General features: G+C 38.7%; 1 pseudogene; it reads left to right on the top strand.

Annotated features, from left to right (window-relative positions):
• LOC115780432 (innate immunity activator protein-like) lies at nt 1–19,128 on the top strand (annotated as a pseudogene).
• The last annotated feature ends 2,129 nt before the right edge of the window (nt 19,129–21,257 follow it).

Here is a 21,257-nt window from a genome sequence, read left to right as displayed (position 1 = left end):
CGTCGCTTTACCTTCAGTGAGCTCTCGGAGTATGCTCTCCAGCAAAGTTAGTGTTTGGAGAGTATAACTTAAGTTTAATGGTTGTTTTCCTGTTAATCCAAGCGTCTAGTCTACGGAGACGTAACGTTGGGACTCGGTGCTGTTTTGTTCCAGGCCCTTTTTCCCCCACTGAATCTAAAGTAAACTTCCAGCTCAAATCTGGGAGGCTGCGAGCCAATGGAGCGCAGATTGTATGGATGAGGCATGCTGCTAGCAGGCTAACTAGCTACCAAGGTAAGAGTAAGAAAGCTAGGAATGATATATAACCTTACTTTAACTAGTGTCGTGTAGTGCATTGTTTATTTAAAACAGCCTAGCTTAGCTTAACTTAAAGATATGTAACTGTGAGCCAAGAGTGAAAGTTTTGGGAAGAGCTGACCACTGAAGCGAAGTTACTAAACTTTGAGAAACTCTGAAGATGAGGCCCAGCAAGCTTAATGCATCTGACACAGCTGCACAGAGTTATTATTGTTTTATTTGTTTCTGTGTTCAGTTTTAGTTGGCAGGTAACATCCTAAATCTGTGAACCAGAAAGCTGCTGTCATCACACTTGCCACTGAGACAGTTTCTGTCTTTTATCTGTTTTATGTAATTCTTATTTTCTTTAAAAGGCTTGAATTGTATAAACATTCCCTGGTTTATTTTTAATTTTGTGTTATTCAAAGTGTCACTTGTTTGCAAACGAGAAGTGAAGCTTGAAGCTGCACCATAAACTGTGCACAGACACCTGAGTGTACGCAGAAGTTTTCAGATTGCAACATCCGCTTTTACTGATCATAAAATGTAAGCTGAATGATTGCAGTGTTGCCAACCTCATGAAATTTACAGTTTACCGAATGAGTGATAGTGGGCATACTGCAAGACTAATGTTATTTTGTCTCCAATTCATGTGAAGGTTTTCTTCCATGCAGTCCTCCCCTTGGTTAGTTTTTTTTTAAATTTCAGGTGATTGAAATATTACTGGAGTCACACATTCCTGAGCATTGACCTGAGGGCAAAAGACAGAAGTGGCTTAACCCCTGCTACTTCACTGACCCTCCAGTGCAGCAGTAATTACAAACTCATGCTGTGCTGCCCAGGATTGGTTAAACCCACATAAAGACTTAAAGTTTCCTGATGTCAGTGACACCTAGCTGAACGTTGGAGAGTAAGTGTTTAATTTCCAAAATGTGTAAAGTCATAAAAAAACATAGTTGGTCTTTAGTGTGAATATTATATAATGGTGCAATGGAGCTCAAACAAAGAGAATACACAGCCATGGTAAAAACCACCTTTACCAGAGGAACCGCTTTTGGTTGCAATAACTTGAAGTAACTTGGAGTTTCTGTATGACTTAATCAGTCTCTCACATCGCTGTGATGGAACACTCTTCTTTGTGGTTGCTACATTTCATTCGTTTATTCACAGCTCTCTTATGTTCTCATCAATCCCACCCACAATCAGGTTGAGGTCTGGACTGTGACTGGATCTTAATGCGCAGTGTCACATTTGGAGGAAACCAAACCCAGCATATCAGCACAAACACTTCATACCAGCTGTCAAACATTTGGGCCTGTTTGGCAAAAAAAAAGCCCAAATTATCAGGGCAACTTGCAGTCATCGAGCTGACCATGAACTCTTCTGCTTACCAGACTATTCTGGAGTCAAATCTGAGGCCATCTGTCTGACAGCTAAAGCCTGACAGAGTAATGCAACAGGACAATGATCCAAAGCACAACAGCAAACCTACAACAGAATTTAACAAAGGTCATGTCAAAGTCTAGATCTCAAGCCAATTTAAATGTTCTAGCAGGACCTTAAGAAAGCTGTGCATAAATGAAAAACTCAATGAACTGAAGCATCTTTGTAAGAAGAGTGGGCCAAAATTCCTCCACAATGGTGTGAGAGAGCAATAAAGTTCTACAGAAAACCATTATGTTAAGTTATTTCTACTAAAGGTGCTTCTGCAATCTACTGAATCATGGGGTTGTACTTAGTTTCTGCTTTACAATTTTGGCTTAGCCTTTTTTTCAATAAATAATGACCTGTGTAATATGTCATGTGTTGCTGTTCATCTGAGGTTGTATTTACCTCATTTTAAGGCCTGCTAAGGACTAGATTTTTATTATGTCATGATATGTAAAAACTTAAAAACAAAACAGTATCTTTCAGTTCTGTCTCTTAAGTTTAGTATACTCATCTGCCTGTTACATGTTTTCATCTGTTTCAGTTTGTTCACTCTCAGCCACAATTGTAGTGCTTGATCACGATGTAGAATAGGCCCTGATTTGCATGTGATACAGTGATGAAAGCAGGGACTTTTCTTCTGCCTACGTGCAGATGTTTTTATTTTCTTTTTTTTTTCTTTTTATTTATTTTTTTGCATTAGTTAGTTCGAGCTTTGAATCAGCATAAAGCTTAGACTGCCGCAGGCAGCAAGAGGTGTAGAGGAGCGCAGCAGCTCCAACAGATTCTTTGTTTGTGTTTTAATTTTTTTTAAGGATTAGTGCAGCTTTAAAAGTATTGACACATTTGACTTAACCATCATCTCTGATTATCCGACAGAAGAAGAAAATTGTAAAATATTGGCTGGCACGTGATGGTTTTGCATTGGCAACGGTAGTCTAGCCATGCACTTACAAAAGGACTCAAGAATATTTAAAGAATTTGTTTTGCCAGCTGCTGCTTTTCCTACACAAAGCCTGCCCTCTGTCTCCCTGGGACTTCTGGTTTATATAAACTACCCATGATGACATCCACCAACTGGCTACCATAATTCTGGATGCTGTGTTTGGTACCATTGTGGGAAACCGTTTTACCAGTCATCACATCGATGCACTGTCAGGGGACAGCTGTGACATGACTAATGTCCTCTTGACTGGGAAATGTTACACTGTAATTGCATCTCTGACTAGGTGTTAAAAACTAGGTGTTAAAATGTGACTACACATTTCTCATTTACAGCTTTCTCTTAGTTCCTCTTAACTGTAGTTTCCCACATCAGTGCATGGTATTATATGGGCTCAGAGTCATGAAAAACCTGTAAAAAGCCTAGAATTTGACACACACACAAAAATTTTATATATATATATATATATAGATAGATAGATAGATTTCATGTTGTCAAACTGCATGGTATGCTTTTTTTGCATAATGTGTTGCTGTATTGTATTAGGCAGACAGATGGTTGTAGATGAAGCTCATAATCATTATTATTTTGATAATCATTGTCATGTCATTATTGTTTGACATATTTACTCATTAATTATGACTGCATTTGTGTAGCTTTAAAATATCCTTTGAATTTCCTTGACCTGTATTTGAGCAGAGAATGAATAAATGTTTTGAAACTGGATTTCACAAGGAAGTAGCTGATGAGCATACCCCAGAACTAAGCTCCAACTAAGATTTAAGAGAAGCATTGTGTTTTTAGCATTAGTAGCTTTGTGTTTTGAAGGGAAACCTAAAGGATACACTTAAGTATTGTCTGTATTGTGTGTATAATGTTCCATGTGGAGCGTGATTACCACTTACAATGAAGGCAGTGAGCCTGTTCCGTTCTTGAACAGAAATCTATGTATTTTTCCAAGATTTCTGACCATTTGGTAAATAAAAATGTTCACTACGCTTCATTAAATGGAAACCCAAATTAGCAAAAGCTTTGGGGGGCCTGGGGTGCCCAAAACTCCTCTGTACGGAAAAAAACTCGTTGTCAAGGCAAACTTGAGAGCATTTGCCCCACATCGGTTGGTATCTGGGAACTTTTTTGGGTAGTGTTCACAGCGTGAAGTCTTAAGTGTAGAAGTTACTGAACCAAAACTTTACAGCTTTTATCAGTGCAGCGGCTGCTTTCTTGGTGCCATGTTATTTGAGATGTGATCTTCGAGTGTCTGGGAATTGCAGGACCTTTTTCTGAGTGTCTGAGCACCAACATTCCTGGAAAGCCAAAATGAATATTGAGATTCTGAATGAATGTGAACCATGCAAAGCAGGTGCTCTGTAAATCATGTGGACTATCCCACTGCCATTTGCTTCCCTCTTTCCAGTGGAGGAAGAAAGAGCAGGGCTCAAAACGGCATCATGGGTAGACTGGAAGTAGGTGGACAAGTAGTGAAGTTTTAGGGAGTGCATGAAAATCTAGGCTGGTAAACATTGTAAGTTTATAATTAGTTATTTTTTTCTCTTCTTTTAATCAACCAGGAGATGGCGGTAAACATGCACTGACTCAGGTATTTGATCTGTGCTCTCCACTCACTACTGGGAACTCTCACAGTAATTAGCAGTAACTGCTCATTGTGAGAAAATAAACGTCCAACTCTGAGTGAGTCATTTAAATGCAGTTATGAAGTCATAGTTGTTTAAACTAGAGTTGAACTCTGTCCCACAAACAAATTACCGGCCCTTAAACAAATCAGTGAACCAGGACCTTCAGCTGGTAGAAGCTGGCTGCTAATGAAGATAAACTTACAGGGCTGCAACTAATAAATAAAAGATGCATGATTGATCTATAAAATGACTTTGATGCTAATGAACCTTTTGGTTTATAAAATATTAGAAAATATTTAACATAAAATGCCAACCACACAAGTTCAGTTAGGACGATGAGGTCCTCAAATTGCTTAGTTTAGACTTAGAAAAGCATTTTTCAGTTTACTATCAAATAAGGTGTAGAAAAGGCAGGAATCTGCATATTTGTGAGCATTAAACCAGTAATTTAATTATTACCAGGGCTCCAAGCCTTTTGCCAAGAACTATTGCATTTATAATGAGACACATGTTTCAGTCAAGGTTGTCCCCACCCGTCTATTAGCGGGCTGATAAGAGTGTAAAGTGACTGGTAATTTCTCAGTGTGTTGGTCATTGTTGGTGACACAGTTTCAAGCTCACACAGGCGTTGAGTTATATGATCCCGTCTCAAGTGTTCAGCCCTCGTTGTACGAGGCCACACCTCTTCAGCAGGCAGCGCGTTCTTAGTGGGCGAGTCTCTCATTCCTGCCCAGACTCCACACAGCTCAGGGTTTGAGTATCTCTGTTCAAGTTGGGAATTCTGTGGGAAATTTTTCACTGATTGGATTTTGAGTTTTTCATGAAGTAAAGTAAGTACTTCCTTTTTTTAATTTTCTTAATATTGTCCAACTGACAGTTTTCATAGAGCCTACAACCCTCTGTGTGCATTCATTTGGATTAATGTAGAATATCTGTAATTGTAATATTTAATGTGAATATTTATACACTGTGAAATTCTTTCCTGAAACTCTCATTTAGTCCCTTCAAGGATGTAAAATTATCACAAAAAAAATTACAAACAGCAGGTACAAAAGCAGGGAAATCATACCAAACCAAACAGCTATCTGTAAACACAAGACAAGTTTCAGTTCACTCACAACTAAGATTGCAACTTTGTCAATACATGGATGAGAGATGAGTGCAGATTATTTCCTGGGGATTTCAGTGTTCGCACACCTTCAGCTGCCAAGTGGGAAACTGAAAACTTAAAATGCTCCAAGGCATGTAACTGGACTTCCCACATTTGAATGTAGACAATATGCCTTGGTGTATTGTTAACAAAACACAACCTAGGGTTCATTAATCAATAAGTTGACCAAAAGGATCTGAATAAAACAACATAATTATTACAATAATTGAATGATTATTAAAATGATTTTTCAACTTAAAACACTGTAAATATGATTTCAGTTTTTCAAAATCTGGAATTTTCTGCTTTTGTGCGTTTCATGTGTCTCAGATGTCTTTTGGATCTTTGTACTGTTTTTCAGGTGCTCTAAGCTCTTTGAAGACATTATTTGGGCTGTCAGAATGTGCCGTGGTTATTTTCCAGTATTTCTTTCAAAAGTGAATAAAGCTTGATTAATTTAAAAAAACGTTAATTGATAAGCCCAGTGGTTCTGAAAGTACTATACTGTCAGAACCACTGGGCTAATACTTGACCATAAATTTTAAAGTTGTGCTGCATCATTTAAAAGTCTGTTTATACAGATAGGGACCGTTCATGCCAATAAAACGAGAACGCTGTGTTCATTTCTCCCTCCTGTGTTATCGCTCATCTCTGAGCCAATAGAAACTGATATGATTTTGACACATTGCTTCAGTCTCACTCACTTGTCTCAGGGTTGCAACGTGTCTAATTGTGTGGGTATTCTTGGGAAATGTTAAATAAACCCACCACTAATGATTAACTATCTTATTGACTTGTATTTAGTTTTAATATATGCAAATGTGGTTAAAAAACTCTGCTGTGTAGGATTATGTTGATCCAGTCATCAGCGTCCAATCAGTGTCTGTAGCCATATCATTTTTGCATCATTGGTAGCACTGCGATATATCATCTGCTATTCAATTCAATTTTATTTATACAGCGCCAAATCACAGAAAGCAGTCGCCTCAAGGCACTTTATGTTCTAAGGTAAGACCCTACAGTAATTAATACATAATATCAGTAAAAAGTTTTTTACTTGATATAAAATTGTCACATCGTGATATCACTGAGATCATGAAACCGTGGTGTTCACATGCCCTAGAACACAACATTGGAGAAAAAAGGATGGAAAATGGCCTTCATATTGTTTGTACTGATAAATGTTGCTCTTTGCAAGCTGTGATAACCAAGTTTGTTCAGTATGTTTTTGTTTTTGTTTGTTTGTTTTTTCCCTATATCTCCTTAAATATCACATATTTCTTTTGTGGCTATATCACCCACCCCTAATCAGTGGATGTCAACACATGTAGATTGTGTCAAAGATGGTGTGTGGCTGCATCTGTTTTGTTTTTTAATTATTCGGTTTGAAATGTCAGTGCCGAATGGTTCTGTCGTGGTCAGCGCTCTGTGCATCAGCCTTTTGCCTTTCTCTGCCAAAAAAACACCTGGTAGTTATCTGTGATTCAGAGGTGTGCAGGTCACAGTCGCATGTTTGTGGAGGATGTGTGTCATGGTTGTGTCAGTGATAGGATAATAAGATACATTTTAAAGGTCGCTACATGCTCCCTGGTGTTACCCTGTAGCTCGACCAACGTTCTAGTAGAAATGGTTCTTGTATGACACAGCTGGCTTCACCTTGGGTAGCTGTTCCTTTGTTTTCTAGCCTTAGCTTAAGCTAACCTCACCTGTGTGCTGGAATGCAATCACTGTGGCATTCTTCTGTTCACTCAGTTAATTATTAAACCAACAAGCTTCCCAGTTTTTATTTGCCACCAGATGGCTATATAACTCATGCATTGTGAGCCAGTTATGACACTGAGTGACTTGGTGGCGATCATCATGACGTCACAGCCTAACAAACAGGCGTCACAGGAAACACCGTAGACCTGACAACAGGTCATGTGTGTACTCATGCTGTGGGAGACTGTGACTACACCTGTCTGTGAGTTCAGAGGCAAGTCACGCCTGAATCACTTAGCAACAGGTCACAAGATTAAGTAATGGGCAGTCTTTGAGAAGCTTGCATGTTAATGTTGTTTGCAGTTAGATCTGGTTTTAGGTTTGTTTTTAGTTTTTGTTTGTTTGTTTGTTTTTTATTTGAAGGACTACTGTCTAGTTAGTTATGAATGGATTGTATATTTTTGGATTATTTTCTGTGTTTTGCCTCCTTGCTGCTGGATTCCCTGAGGTCGCAGGCTTTGTGAATAAGCTCCCAATTTTGAATCCATTTTGCTACTGATTGGAAAATAAATTTCCCTGTATTTTAGCCAATTCGTAGCTATGTTACTTAAAAAAGTTCACATAAGGGCTGGCTCTTATATAATGATCAGCAGGACATGGTATGTGATATTATCCTTTGCCTCCACTAAAGAACAGGAACAGGAAGTCCATCTACTGACATGGAGGGCAACGGGGAGGTCAGCGACACTGACAGCGGCATCATTCTTCATTCAGGTAAAACAATTTTCTGTGTTTCACTTCCACCATTTTTTTTTTAATGCAGTGGCATGCCTGTCATAGCGTGCTTGGTAAAGAAGTGCACTATCAAGTCATTCCATATATTACACATAAGACACTGTGCAATATGATATATTACATTTGACATAAATCTTCCTCTGATTCTGTGTTAGTGTACAACAGCTAAATGCAGTGAGAACAAACTGGGCAGCTTTACTAAGTTAAGTGTTAGACATTTCAGTAATTTGAACAATTGTTAAGCATCATGCAAAAACCAGACTAAAGTCCAAAATGTTAATTTTTTACTTTTTATGTTTCCCAGAATTTAAAACTTCTAGATTAACATGCAAAAAGAAAAGATTTAATTTCTCCTTTGTTTATTTCTATGAATATTTAACTTGAAGATGTCAAACTGTGTCCATTTTTGAAACATTGTGGTTGAAGAAAAACACAATGCATAAATTACTCACGTAGCACAATTATAAATGATTAAACTACTGATTAAAAACACCACGAATTTTAAAAGGAATCATTCATCTCAATCCAGAAGGATGGAAAAGTCACCAGCACTACTGACTGTGTGTCCAGGTCGCACCACTAGGTGGTGTGACTGCGCTGAGCAGGGATGCTCCTTTCATAGCTGAGAGGTTTGCTGGACGACGACCCGGAGAAGAATAGTGCGTTGTTTATTTGCAGTTTTATACATCAGAAACTGTTGATAAACTACATTTTTCAGATAGCATTTTGAGAGATATTGCAGACAGTTGAGGTAAGATAAACATCGGGAAATCTGGCTGTTCTTGACTGAGTCATTGCTTGGCCGTGTTTTATTTTATTTTTTTGTGAACAGCCTGGATTTCCGGTGTGTGTCTTTGGTCGGGTTTTCCCATGAGGTGTCACATTTTCCAAAATGTTTACTGAGCGGCACTGAAACCCCACACGAGGCCTAGAAAGCAAAGCGCAAAACCATTTTTACCCGTCGACCCTCGTTAGAGCCTTAAATGAGTGCTGAAACTGAGCAAACACCTTATTCCAACAAAAATCCAACCAGATAAATTTATCGCAGCTCCTCTTTTCAAATGCCTTTGAGTAAATAAAAGTACATTATATTTTCAAGCAATAAAGTTGTTGTTATCTTGAGAGCGCTACTGAATTGATAATGCTTAAGCAATCTTATTCTCCTTTCAGAGAATAACCTCATTCATTAAAACATGGAGTTGTATCCTGGTAGCAGAAGTGTCAGTTACGTGCTTGATAAAATAATCTCCACTAACTTTTCACTTTTAAAGTAGTCATTCCTGCCAGTTGAACTGCAGGTAGATGTTATCTACTATGTTAAATAAACAAAATGATGAAACCAGTGCAGGAGAAGCAGAGACCATATCTTTCATTCCTCACATTCATCAAAACCTTTTGCTGCCTACAGCCTCCACAATCAAACTGCTGGTGACGTTTAGGTCAGAAATTTGGATGGTATGCTTGTAGTAGCCATTGTATTCAGGAGCCTCAAACAGAGATGAGGATTAGCTAAAAGAGGTCATGTCTGCCTAACTCTATAACCCCGATTTTTGTTGTATTTACACCTAAAAGGACCTTATACAGCTCCATAACATTAGCATAAATGAGTAAATGTGCTTTTATACAAGTGAACAAAAAAAAAATTCAGCTGTAGCTTCCATGAATTTGATGCAATGGGAATGAAGCCCAACAATGCAGCATCCATACTGAGCATCGCAGAGCAGGGCGGGTTTGCTCTTTAGTTACTAATGCAGGGTGGAAGAGGTTAAACAATTTGCTCACCCATCTTTGTATCAGATATTTTTTTGGGGACTGCCGCAATTTACTTCAGGGTGTTCGTAAACTTGCCTCTCCAGTTTGGTCGTCTTCCTCACAGTATCCTACAATTAATAGCAGGCATTAGCCACGTTGTTTTTGCACACCCATTAGTTTCTGCTGATTTTGCTTTGGCCTCTCTGACATTCCTTGCGCACTAATTGAGCCACGTGATGTCTGTCCTATACAATGAAAAAGTGTCACACTACAATGAATAGGGTGATTGTGATTGAGGAAGAGGAATTCTTCAGCCTATTGTAGTGCTGTCACTCTTTTTTTTTTTTTTTTTTCCTGTCACACCTCATATGTTTGTCAGTACCTGCAGGGAACCTGTTAATAATCTCTGAAGGTATGTGGTGCTCAGTGGATATTGCCTAAAACTACTCCCACGGGCTGGAGACCTAATTGCCATTAGTCACCAAGGCTACAGACAGCCCCAGTTGAACACTCGCGTTGTTTATAGTTACAGAGATGCTGATTGTGATTTTTGCGGGTTTCGGTGTTACACAGTATCACTAATGTTACTAATGGAAACAACAGATAAAACAGAAGTTTTGTTCTTCTGTTGGTTGTTGCTTTTGGCTGCAGTAACCTCCGTGTTAATCTGTTGCAATCAAGTGAGTGTTTGAGGCTAAAATCCATGATGTCAATACCACAAAAGTTAAAGTCAATAATGCCATAAAATAACATCTGAAGATAAAATAAAAAGATAAAATGATGAAATGGAAACATCACCCTCAACATCATGTGGTACTTGGGATTTTTATACTTGCCTTTTAACTTTTACGATTAATTTCATTGGAATTAATGACAGTACATGAATTAATACAGTTCAGGTCATGTGTTTGCAGACACTGTAGGATTAGTTTTTCTTCCAGCTGCACTCAACAGACATTTAAAAAAAATCATAAATGCAACTGTTATATACACTCGACAGAATAAAACTAGATCTAAGCTGCACAGTATAGATAAAATTTTAAGTGCAGTTGATTTATATACTCATAAGTCTGACATAAAATGACTTTTCCTCAGTCTTTACTCAGTTTCTTGCCTTTTTGATTCGTTGGTTTTATTTTTGTGGAGGATGTGTTTTAAGACCCAGACACATTATGCACTTAGGCACACTCAGTTGTCACTTCAACACAATGCAGTTCAAAAGCACCTAAAATGAGCACGCTGTTGAAAACCACACAGTGTCAACAGAAACTGAGCATGTTAAGCTTCACAAAGGCGGGATTTGTTGCAGGGCTCTTCTTTTGAATCAGATAAAATTTGTCTAGGTGCAGCCAATGAACCGGCACCGTCTATGTGCTTTTGTATCTCTAAGATGGTCTGACTGCAGAAATTCATCAGTGTTTGTTTTTGTATTTGATACATTTATGTCTTATGTCAAATACCAGGTGACAATACTGATGTATTGTGTGGTTTTAAACTCTCCAGTGAGAGGGTTCACTGCTTTTCATCTGTTTTCCGTAGCTTTAAGTCACTTGGCTATGGCTTTATTTAGCTTCTTCAGCTCTAGAAAATGGTATTGGGCACTCTCCACCAAATTTCCTTTCTTCCATCCCTCCATTTTCTTCCACTATCCAGTTCAGGGTTGCAAGGCCATCAAATTTCACGATAGCTAATTCAAGAAGCTTTAAAAGTTTGAGGCTGACTGATTAGGCTGTAAATGTTATGGCTGCTCCTGTTTGACCTGCCTTGACTTGGACAGTAACTTTACTTTGATGTTTTATGTTTCTTTAGCTTTGAAGTTTAGCATTTCTCCAATTTTTCCAATTCATTTTATGCATATGTGTGTAATGATTGTTCATCTGTTGTTGTTGTTGTTGTTGTTGTTGTTGTTGTTACTGTTGAGATTTCATATCTTAGACAGAGATTTGAAGTCCTAATATTCTTGGTAGTGTTTTTGTGATCTTGCTGACACACAATGACAACCTCTGAAAACATACCTCTGGAAAAAGTTGACCATTTTTGTGTGTTTTATTTTTGATTTAAATGCACCGTTTGAGATTTTAAACTTTTGCTTTACATTTTGACTTCTCTTAGTAATTTCAGTCACATTATCTTAGATGTGTTCATGTGCTCCTTTACCATTGCAGGGTCTGACAGCCCAACAACCCACACAAAGGATGTGACCACACACACGCGGGCAATAAAGATCAAACACCAGGAACTCCAAGAGAAACTGGAGTTGTGCTTACGTGAGCTGAGGAAACTCTGCATCCGAGAAGCTGTAAGTAATGTTTATCCCCATGCCAACCATAGATCAGTAGTTTAGAATCTAAGGAGGCTGCATATTGCAATGAAACACGTAACAGAACAAATGAGTCACATAATTATGATTATCTAATTCATCTTCATTAAAGTCTTTACAGTTTAAGTAGATCTAAACAAAGTAAAGACAACTGTTAGGTAATTAGGCAACCTGTTACAAAGTTCCCTGAGCACACTGCAGATGATTCAGCAGGCTTTTATGAAGGATTAAATTGGTGGGGCAGTGTTCTGTCAGTGACCTGTCAGAGGGACATTTCTGCTGTGTTTGGTGCTTCACATATAGTCATTAATGGATAGGTAAATATATATGAATTCAAAATGACTGAGGGCAGGACGCTAATGTCAGATCACGGGACAGTCATAGGTTGTGGGGTTTACATGCTCCATTTCCAAATCAGTGCATCCATTCATTTTAATCACTTATCTAATTCTGGGTTTCACAGGGGCTGGAGCCTAAACCAGCTGTCATAGGGTGAGAGGCAGGGTACACACTGGACAGATCTGGAGTCCATCACAGGGCCTTTCCAAATCACAATAAGAAAAGATTTCAGTAAATGTCTCAATTTTCTCTCTCTCTCTCTCTCTTATTTTTTTTTTTTTTTTTTTTTTTTTTTTTTGGAAATCTTAATAAAAAGCACTTTCATATAGGGCTTTGAGTCATTCACATTAGATCGTTCAGTGCCACAGTGAGACTGAGACTTCCTCCCAGCTCTGTCTTTTCCTTCTAGGCCATTTAGAAGGCACAGTGTAGGAATGAGACCATCACCAATTCTAACTGATGCATTTTCGAGTTTATCTCCATTAACAATCACCAGTAAGGACCTCCAAAGTGAGGAGTCCTTTATTATCTGTTTTGCTGTCAGAGACTGTGTATAAATAAATTAGTTCTTGTAACATGGCTGGTTTGTGTGAATGCAGTATAGCTATCAAAGAGGTGGTTCAAGTGGCTTTTAGCAATTTTGGATCAGGTATGAGACTTTTTTTCACATCATCATTTTTCATGTTAAGTCTTTCCTTATTTCTGCGAAATAAACTCTAGAAATTTCCCAACTGGACACATACTTGTATTCAGGCGTGTTCATGGCATGCATTGGAGCTCCAGGGTAAAATCCCAGGACTGATCATTCTTTCCTGTTGACACTTGGGCAAGGCAGTCCTGTTGGGACATGCTCAGGTGAACTAATGAGAGCCGTGATACCTCTCCCTGATCTCTGTGACAAAAGAATAAGTAAGCTTATTGGCTACACTTAAGATTTTGTCTGTCTGTAAAGGCGGGTGGCTCTGGGTGACTCAAAGTACGAGCCTCTTTTGTCTGATCTTTAATGAAATCGGAAACAGTGCGTTGGCTTGCTGTGGGTTCAGTATAGACACAGATACTTAATAGAGTGGGAAAGTGAAACCCAAAGAATGTGTTGTGAAAGAAAATCTCTGCAAATGCAAAGTTGTGCAACCACTTCTCACCACCTATAAGTCTCAACTTGTACGGAGATAAGAGTTAGATACTTGTGCACCATTTCAATACTGGAACATGGAGATGGTTGAATAAACTTACTGAAAACTGAAAAGCTTTATCGGTGTTGGTTTTAAAAGAAATCATGTTTTGATTGACCATTTAACCAAGCTTCCATCTGTCCTCATAAAAATAAACTTTTATTCACATTGAGATGTTGCTTTGTGGACATTTGGATTATAATTAGTTCCATATTGTTTAGGAGCTGACAGGCCGGCTGTCAAAAGATTATCCTCTGCAGCTAGGAGAGAAACCGCCGCAAATTCACAGACGTGTTGGAGCTGCATTTAAACTGGATGAACTCAACATCCCTCAAGGAGCAGAGGTATAAGCAACATTAGGAGCCTGAATGGTGGAATAATGTCCTTCTATTGTTGTCCCTCGTGCTCTGCTAACCTGCCGTAACCTTTGCAGGATTCAAAACTAAGTTCAGTCGATGCTGCTCTAGCCCTTCAGATGAAGATATATGAAGCTGCACGGAAGCTCTGCGAAGAGGAAAACTTGAGCAAATCTGGGAAGAAAAGCCGCCAGCAGCAGTGCAAAAGAGAGGAGAAGAAACTCAAGCACCTACAAGAGACAGCCTTCAGCCTGCGACTGGAACATGGCCGAACATCACTACTCCCTGCACTCGGTATTATGCAACGAGGTAAGCCTCCAAAGAAACTCTCGTATCTTTCAAAAATCATCTGCACCAGGACTTATTTTGCTTTCGGATCATAAAGGCTGTTCACAGATTTCTAGAAATGTATCATTCTAATGCTGAGTGTCTTTCTGTTTTGTTTTCAGACCTTGGCACATCTGATGACAGCTCTCTGTCTGATTCTGTTGTGCAAGATGAAGGTAAGACTCGTGCCAGTTTCTTTGAAAGCAGTTTCTTTTCTCTTTTTTGGTTTTGTAGTTTAAAACCCTAGTGGTGTTTGTCAGATCACCAGTTAACCACAGAACCTGTAAAAAATTGAAGAGAATCCAAGTGTTTATCTTAAATACTGTCATTTTCATGGTTTTCCCTTATAAAAGTGGTTTACGGTAGAGAGTCTGTGGTGACAATAAATGTGTATCCATGCAAAATGCTTTATCATACACATCATTTGTGGGGGGGGTTTGTTTTGGGTTTTTTTCCTCAGAAGTCACAAGCCAGTCTTCACAGCCTTCTTCAGGACTCCCTTATCCAGCAGAGACAGATCCTCCCCAGCCTCGCCCCCTGTCCACGCAGTCGTGCGTGGACGGCGCCTACATGCCTCCATTTGTGACTGCACAGTCCCTGCAGCTGAACCTGAGTCACTCTCCCCATCCAGGCCTTGACTTGAGCTTCAACTCGAGCCCTGCATATGACCCTCCTCCCATCGAGCACTCCCCGTGGACCGAGTCAAGTCTTGACCAACCTTTCCAGAAGAGCAAGAAGTCACGCTCATCCACCAAGATGAGGTAACTCAGGTTATCCATTATGACTCCTTTCCTGTTTGTCAAGTTGTGAGGGTTGGAAAAGCAAACTATAATTTGTGATATTATGTAAACAACGTTGGGTTGTTAGATTCTTTGGAAAGAATCCAATGGCCAAATGGATGAAAAAAAAAGAAAAAGTCTCTTCTGACTTTAAAAAAGAAAAAGTCTCTTCTGACTTTAACAGCAAATAAACTGTTGGTTATTATGTTAACACTGTAAGAATTTCTTTATTGGTTTGAAATAGCTTGTTCTCATCTACTTTTATCAAAGCTGTTTCCAGTAAAAAAAAAAAAAATTATTTCCATGACTAATGCTCTGAATGACAGAGAACGTGTCACTGACATGTCTTATACTGCCATCGGGTTTTGCATCAGTCAGTGTGCAGAGCCAGCGGAGAACTATAAATCTGTATGTAACTATTTAAGTCCCCCACCTCCAGAAACTCCAACACCTGATAACGTGTATTCTTCTAGGTGTCATGTTTTCATTTATAAATGTAACAAATGCTATGTTAAAATGCATTCATGGGCGCCCGGGTGGCTCAGTGGTGAAGCCTGCAACCACATGCATATGCCGCGTTGCAGTGTGGGCGGTGCAGGTTCGAGTCCCGGCCTGTCGCCAATTTGCCCATGTGTCTTCCCCAACATCTTTCCCCCATTTCCTGTCTCTCTCTCTCTCTCTCTACTATGAATAAAGCTGCTGTGGCCAAAAAATAAATAAATAAATTGCTTTCATCCAAGTGTGTGTGTGTGTGTGTGTGTATGTGTGTGTGTGTGTACAAACTGTCCGCCCACCAAGTAGTACCCACATAAATTCTCTCATCTTGTGTGTTCAGCAGTCCAGCCAAAACTGATCCATAGCCACTGTTGGAGGCTTTGCCTGTCCAGCTTTCCCATCTGAAACTGAGTCGCACCCAGTCAAACAGTACACCCTCCACTCCAGAGATGCGAGTGCACAGACAACTCTCCTTCAGGTAGCTACACTCACACACCATCTGCATGTCAGTACGTTAGGATTTGCACCCCATGCAGTGCATAAAGCTGACTGTAAGATCTCTTTTACAGAATAGATAGAAATCTAGGTGAACCTATTTACATGTGCAGTTTCTGTGCAAAGGAGATTTGTTAATATGTTCTGTTGTAATTGTTGTGGTTTGCACAGGCTGTCCTCTCCCGAGTCGTCATTTGAAAAGGAGCGCGGTCGCCCCAGAGGTGCAAGGAGGCGACTGACCGAGTTCTCAATAACTTTACCAGAGACTCCATCCCCTACAGTGAACTATAGAAGCCATGTTAGCTCTGAGGACAGCAACTCTGAAAACTCATTTACTTCTTACAATACCCCCCCGTGTCGGGAATTGCCCTGTGATTTGCCCAAACAATATCAGTCTGCATTCCTGCTCCCTAGCCCAGTTGGCAGCTATGGACCTCAAGCTTTTCCACATCCTGGCTTTTACCATAATCCCCGGTACCAGCCCTGTACTGGTATTCAAAAAGGCTATTACAATGAAGAAGTGGTCTACAATAATATGGATATGCCACAGAGCTATTTCCCCCAGCAAGCTCCTCGTTCCCCAAATAGATATGATTATAGGTATAAAGACAATGCACTACCTCCCCACAGAGTACAGAGGCCTTTTCTTCCTGATATCACAGTCACCCCTCCAGCAAAATTGGACCATCCACACTGGCACTCTAATGGTCTCCCACGACAAGCAGTGAATGAACAGCTGATGTCATGGCATAGGCGCAGTCAGCAAAGAGCACCCAGGTCTCGTTCTCTTGACAGACAGGGAGCAATCCGAATGAAAAGCATGTTTGTTGGAGAGTCACCCAGCTACCAAACTCAGCGATACCATGAGCAGGTAAACTAACGAAACTCTTTATTCATTTTTGAAATCATTTTCATTCATTTTTATTTTTATTTTAGAGCAATAAGTAGTCGAAAAATTGAGCAATAAGTAAATGCTAAAATGATACAGACAAAATGTTTGCATTGTGATGATCTGATGTTAAAATTATTCTGCAGCCTGTTATTTAGACACGTTAACACTTGTCTCACCTTTCTTGGTTTTTAAATGCTGGCTGGTGAAGCATGCTTAATGTGCAAGTGAAAGTGAACAAGCTGCATGTTACCAGATCAACGTTTGACTGCTGCACGTATGTCTCCACATGCTAATCGTGGCTTTCTGTTGATAATTTCCAGGTGATTCAGAGAGGGGCTCTCCACAGAGCTGCAGAGGATGCTGAAGGTCGCTGGTTTGGAGAGGACGCCTCTCATTTTTATAGCCAAGTGTAAAGAGAAGAAACTTGGATGCCAAACTAACCCTGTTAACTCAAAGGCAGCATGTTCTCCCGTTAAACCAAAGTGAGATAGTCGGAAAAATGATTTAGATTCACTTTTTGTGACCGTTAGAACTTTTCATGAAAGTTCTTATTATCTTGTAGTAAAAAATTAAAGCGTCTAACAACATAATGTTACTTAGCATAGCACAAACTTGCCTCCAGGTTAACGTAAAACCCTCAGCAATGTGAGTGCAGTGCATATGTATTGGATATTGGATGCAACTGAAAAGTAGTTTTGTTTTTGTTTGTTTTTTTTTTTTTTGTTTTTTTTTACTGATTAAGCATTGATCTGAATGCCTGTGAATTATTAGTAATGAAGCAGGGATAAATGTTCAGATGCAGTCAGCTAAATTTGGGTCCGTTTATGAAATCTCGCTGGGTTTCTTTTCATTGCTTCATATGTGAAGCAATCAAACAAAATGACAAATGGGGCAAGAGATGACATGAACTCCCACAAAGAAACAACTACCAAAATGTGCTTAGTGTAGCTGGATGACCAATGTAAATGTTCCAGAAATAGTGTTGCAAATATAAAGTTGTTTACAATGAATTCAGGATGAATTGTTGTTGTCGGGTAAACTGCTATAGGTACTTTACATCCACACTAACATGTTTTTTTTTTGTTTTAAAACTTCATGTTAAATGCACATCATACAGCCATTCACACACAATGGACGTGCCTCCTGCATCCATAACATGCAGAATTTTAAAAAAACAAACAATTTATGGTGCCTTAAATGCAGTCATGTGGACATGAGATATAAATATAGTAAAATGTGTTTTAAAACAAATGGGGAAAGATTAGTGTTGACATGGCCTTAATTATATGACTGCCATTGTTATTGGTAGCTTAAAATCAACCAAATAATTATTCTAGGCCATTTACCAAAGAGAAAGGAACCAGCTTTCTGCTGTCTGTTAGTTGAAAAACAAGCATTCATTTTCACTTAGCTGTATGAAGGAAATGAATCCACTGCTAAAATAATGTAAATTAGCAACACATCCTTTATAAGTGTTTTGTTTGTTTGTTTTCATCATGTTACCTGAGATTGATTAAGTCACCGTTTTAATGAACTTGTGCTGCTTTAATTCAAGATCCCAGGTTTGTCCCCTTTATCATGTACTTGTGGAGACAAAGTTGTCTCAATGTTATACTTAAATGTGTCTGTAGCTGTGCCAGTTAACTTGAACTAACAGACTTAATCAGCTAGTCCAAACTAGATTTTAACCTACTCAACATGGAATGGTAGCAAATTAAGCCAGAGCAGAGTCTTGAGGCATGGCAGCTATTAGCGTGTCAAATTGTAGTGTTTTGAACTTAATCTGTACCTTTTACCTATGTCTGAGACAGCCGCTCACTAACATTTCTGTTAGCAGCAGTAACAATTGGACCCTGAGGTGGACTCGCAAACACTATAAACCCACCACTCTCAATCAAACCAACTTTAAATAATCGATAATTTGAGAGTCAGAGTTATGTAGGGCAAATTCAGCTACAGATACACACTGACTGGTCTCTCACAGTAATCTATTTATCTTAATTTATTGTGATTTGCACCACTGGACCTGTGGAAAGTCAGACTTGAAATTAAGTACAATATGGACCAGAGTTTGCAAAACGAATCAGGTGTCCAGTTTACAAAAAAAAGAGAAAAACAGACCACAATCATGTTACCCTTTGTGCCTCTTTTTACTGTCTTTTTTTTATTTATCATTTACAGTAGTTTAAGTGGACCTGTTGTTTTATATTGTTAAAAAAAATCTGTGAAAAATGTTTTCCCTGTGGACATAAATAAAGAGTATTGTTTGAATATTGTTGAGTTTAATTAACTTGCATTGTGAGTTGTGGCAGGGCCTTCATACATATATTTCTTGAATATATTTTGACATGTCAAGGTAGAAGAAAACGCGTAACGATGACGATATTCTGTTTGTTTCTGTTTTAGGATATTGGCTCAGCATCACAATCTGGTCTTTCTCAAACACAGCAGATTGTGCGACTAGCGCCACCTGGGTGTTTTACTCATAACAAGACATTGAAATGAATGCCTGATGTTCATGTCCACTTTTATTATTGGCATCTTTTAACAGGTTATGCAATATGTACACTTGTGGCAGCTATGTATTTACAGCTTGTTATTTCTGAGAAGAGAAGAAGTAGTTGTGAGTTTATAAAACTGTATTCCCATGCATGAAACTGTTGCTGAGCTGGAGAGCTCCTTCAGTGACAGACTGCTGCATCCTAAATGCACAAAGGAGCGTTACCGCAGATCCTTCCTCCCAGCAGCTGTAAGACTTTATAACCATCACTGCTCCCAACAAAAACCACAATAGCCTACACAATGTAGGATAATATATAATATACTGTAAATAGTCCGGCCTGTTAAGGTTCAACACACAGGCACATCATGTACATTGTATAGTGTTATTATTAGTAGTATTAAGGTTAATCTTGTTTGTTGATTTTATATATTCTTTTCTTAATAGTGTAAATTATTATATCTTTATTTATATTTATAATAACTGCGGCTGCTGTTACACCCAAATTTCCCCTCTGTGGGACAATAAAGGCTGTTTCTTCTTCTTCTTCTTCTTCTTCTTCTTCGCAGATGAACAGTGTCTGAAAGGCATGTCGTTAAGAAATATAGGGGGGGGGGGTCCAGCAAAGACCTGACACAAGACCTGACAGACACATCTGGCCCTTCAGTTGTTACTTCTACCGTTCATTGAATCCTCATCAGAAATTGTCTCAATGGAAGGGTGACTGTAAAAAAGTCATTCTTAATAGAAATGAGGAGACAAGGCTGAGGTGTGTCAAATTACACAAAAACTGGAATGAAAATCAGCAGAAGTGAGAAGAATAGCTAACAAAGCATTAGTAATGAAATCAGGTGTTTTGGGGATGGTTTTGCATTTGGAGTAAAACATGAGGAAATCTACAGGTACTTAAAATTTCTATAGAAACTTCAGGAATATTAAAGTCAATTTGAGATGCCGTGATACGCTATCATTTATGATCAGCGACTTTTAAAAGGTGAAATGTTGCTTTTGATAGCACATTGAAGAGGGAAACCCACTGTGATATACTGTATAAAGCAACTTTGTGAATTAATATTTGAGCCATTACACATCAGAGCAGGTTAGCCACTGTTTTATATCTGAGATGTACAAAGTTTAAAGACCCTGTTTTGAAAAGCAAAAATGTTATCATGAATGTTCTAAGAGTGTTTCAAGAAAACTGCTGCTTGTATTATCAGAAGAGTTAGCTGTCTGTTGTGGGATTATCGATTTCATCAGATACTTTTTTCTTAATGTATGCTTTATTGACCTCCATGCATTTATATTTTGATATACCAGTCACCGTTGTGCATTCTTAAAACAAACACTTTGAAAGTCCTTTGAAAGACACGATAGCAAGATTATTATAGAATAGAATAGAATGCCTTTATTAATACTGGAAATACTAAAAGCTAAACTGAAACAAAACTGTAATAATTATGCATTATAGTAAATGAATTTTGATATAATTTAAACGTACATTAAAAAACAATAAATTTTACATTTTTATAAATCATTTTTGTAATTCCACTGACTAAAAATAACCATCTGAAAACCTTTTCTGATCTAATCAAGACATCCGATGAATGAATGCTTTTATTCTGAAAGCGAGGCGGGGATTCGGTTTGGCAAAGAGACTTCAACTTCCGGAAAGAATTGTGTTTCTCATCGGTAAATAATTCACCCTCCTCGTTTGAAGGCTACCTTGCCAGGTAACTTTACTGCTTTAAATGAACTTGTCATAGCATGTCTTGGTACAGTAGAGCGTCTCGCTTTTTTAGGCAGGTGTCATCGTAAATACTTTTGTTTTGCCGCTCGTAAGTTAATTCTCTGGAAATTGTGTCCTCCTCAGCGACAGCTCAGCGCTAGCTAAAAGGAAACG

Source organism: Archocentrus centrarchus, chromosome 5 (genome assembly GCF_007364275.1).
Source record: "Archocentrus centrarchus isolate MPI-CPG fArcCen1 chromosome 5, fArcCen1, whole genome shotgun sequence".
Taxonomy (NCBI): Eukaryota; Metazoa; Chordata; class Actinopteri; order Cichliformes; family Cichlidae; genus Archocentrus; species Archocentrus centrarchus.
This window is presented reverse-complemented; position numbering and strand designations above follow the sequence as displayed.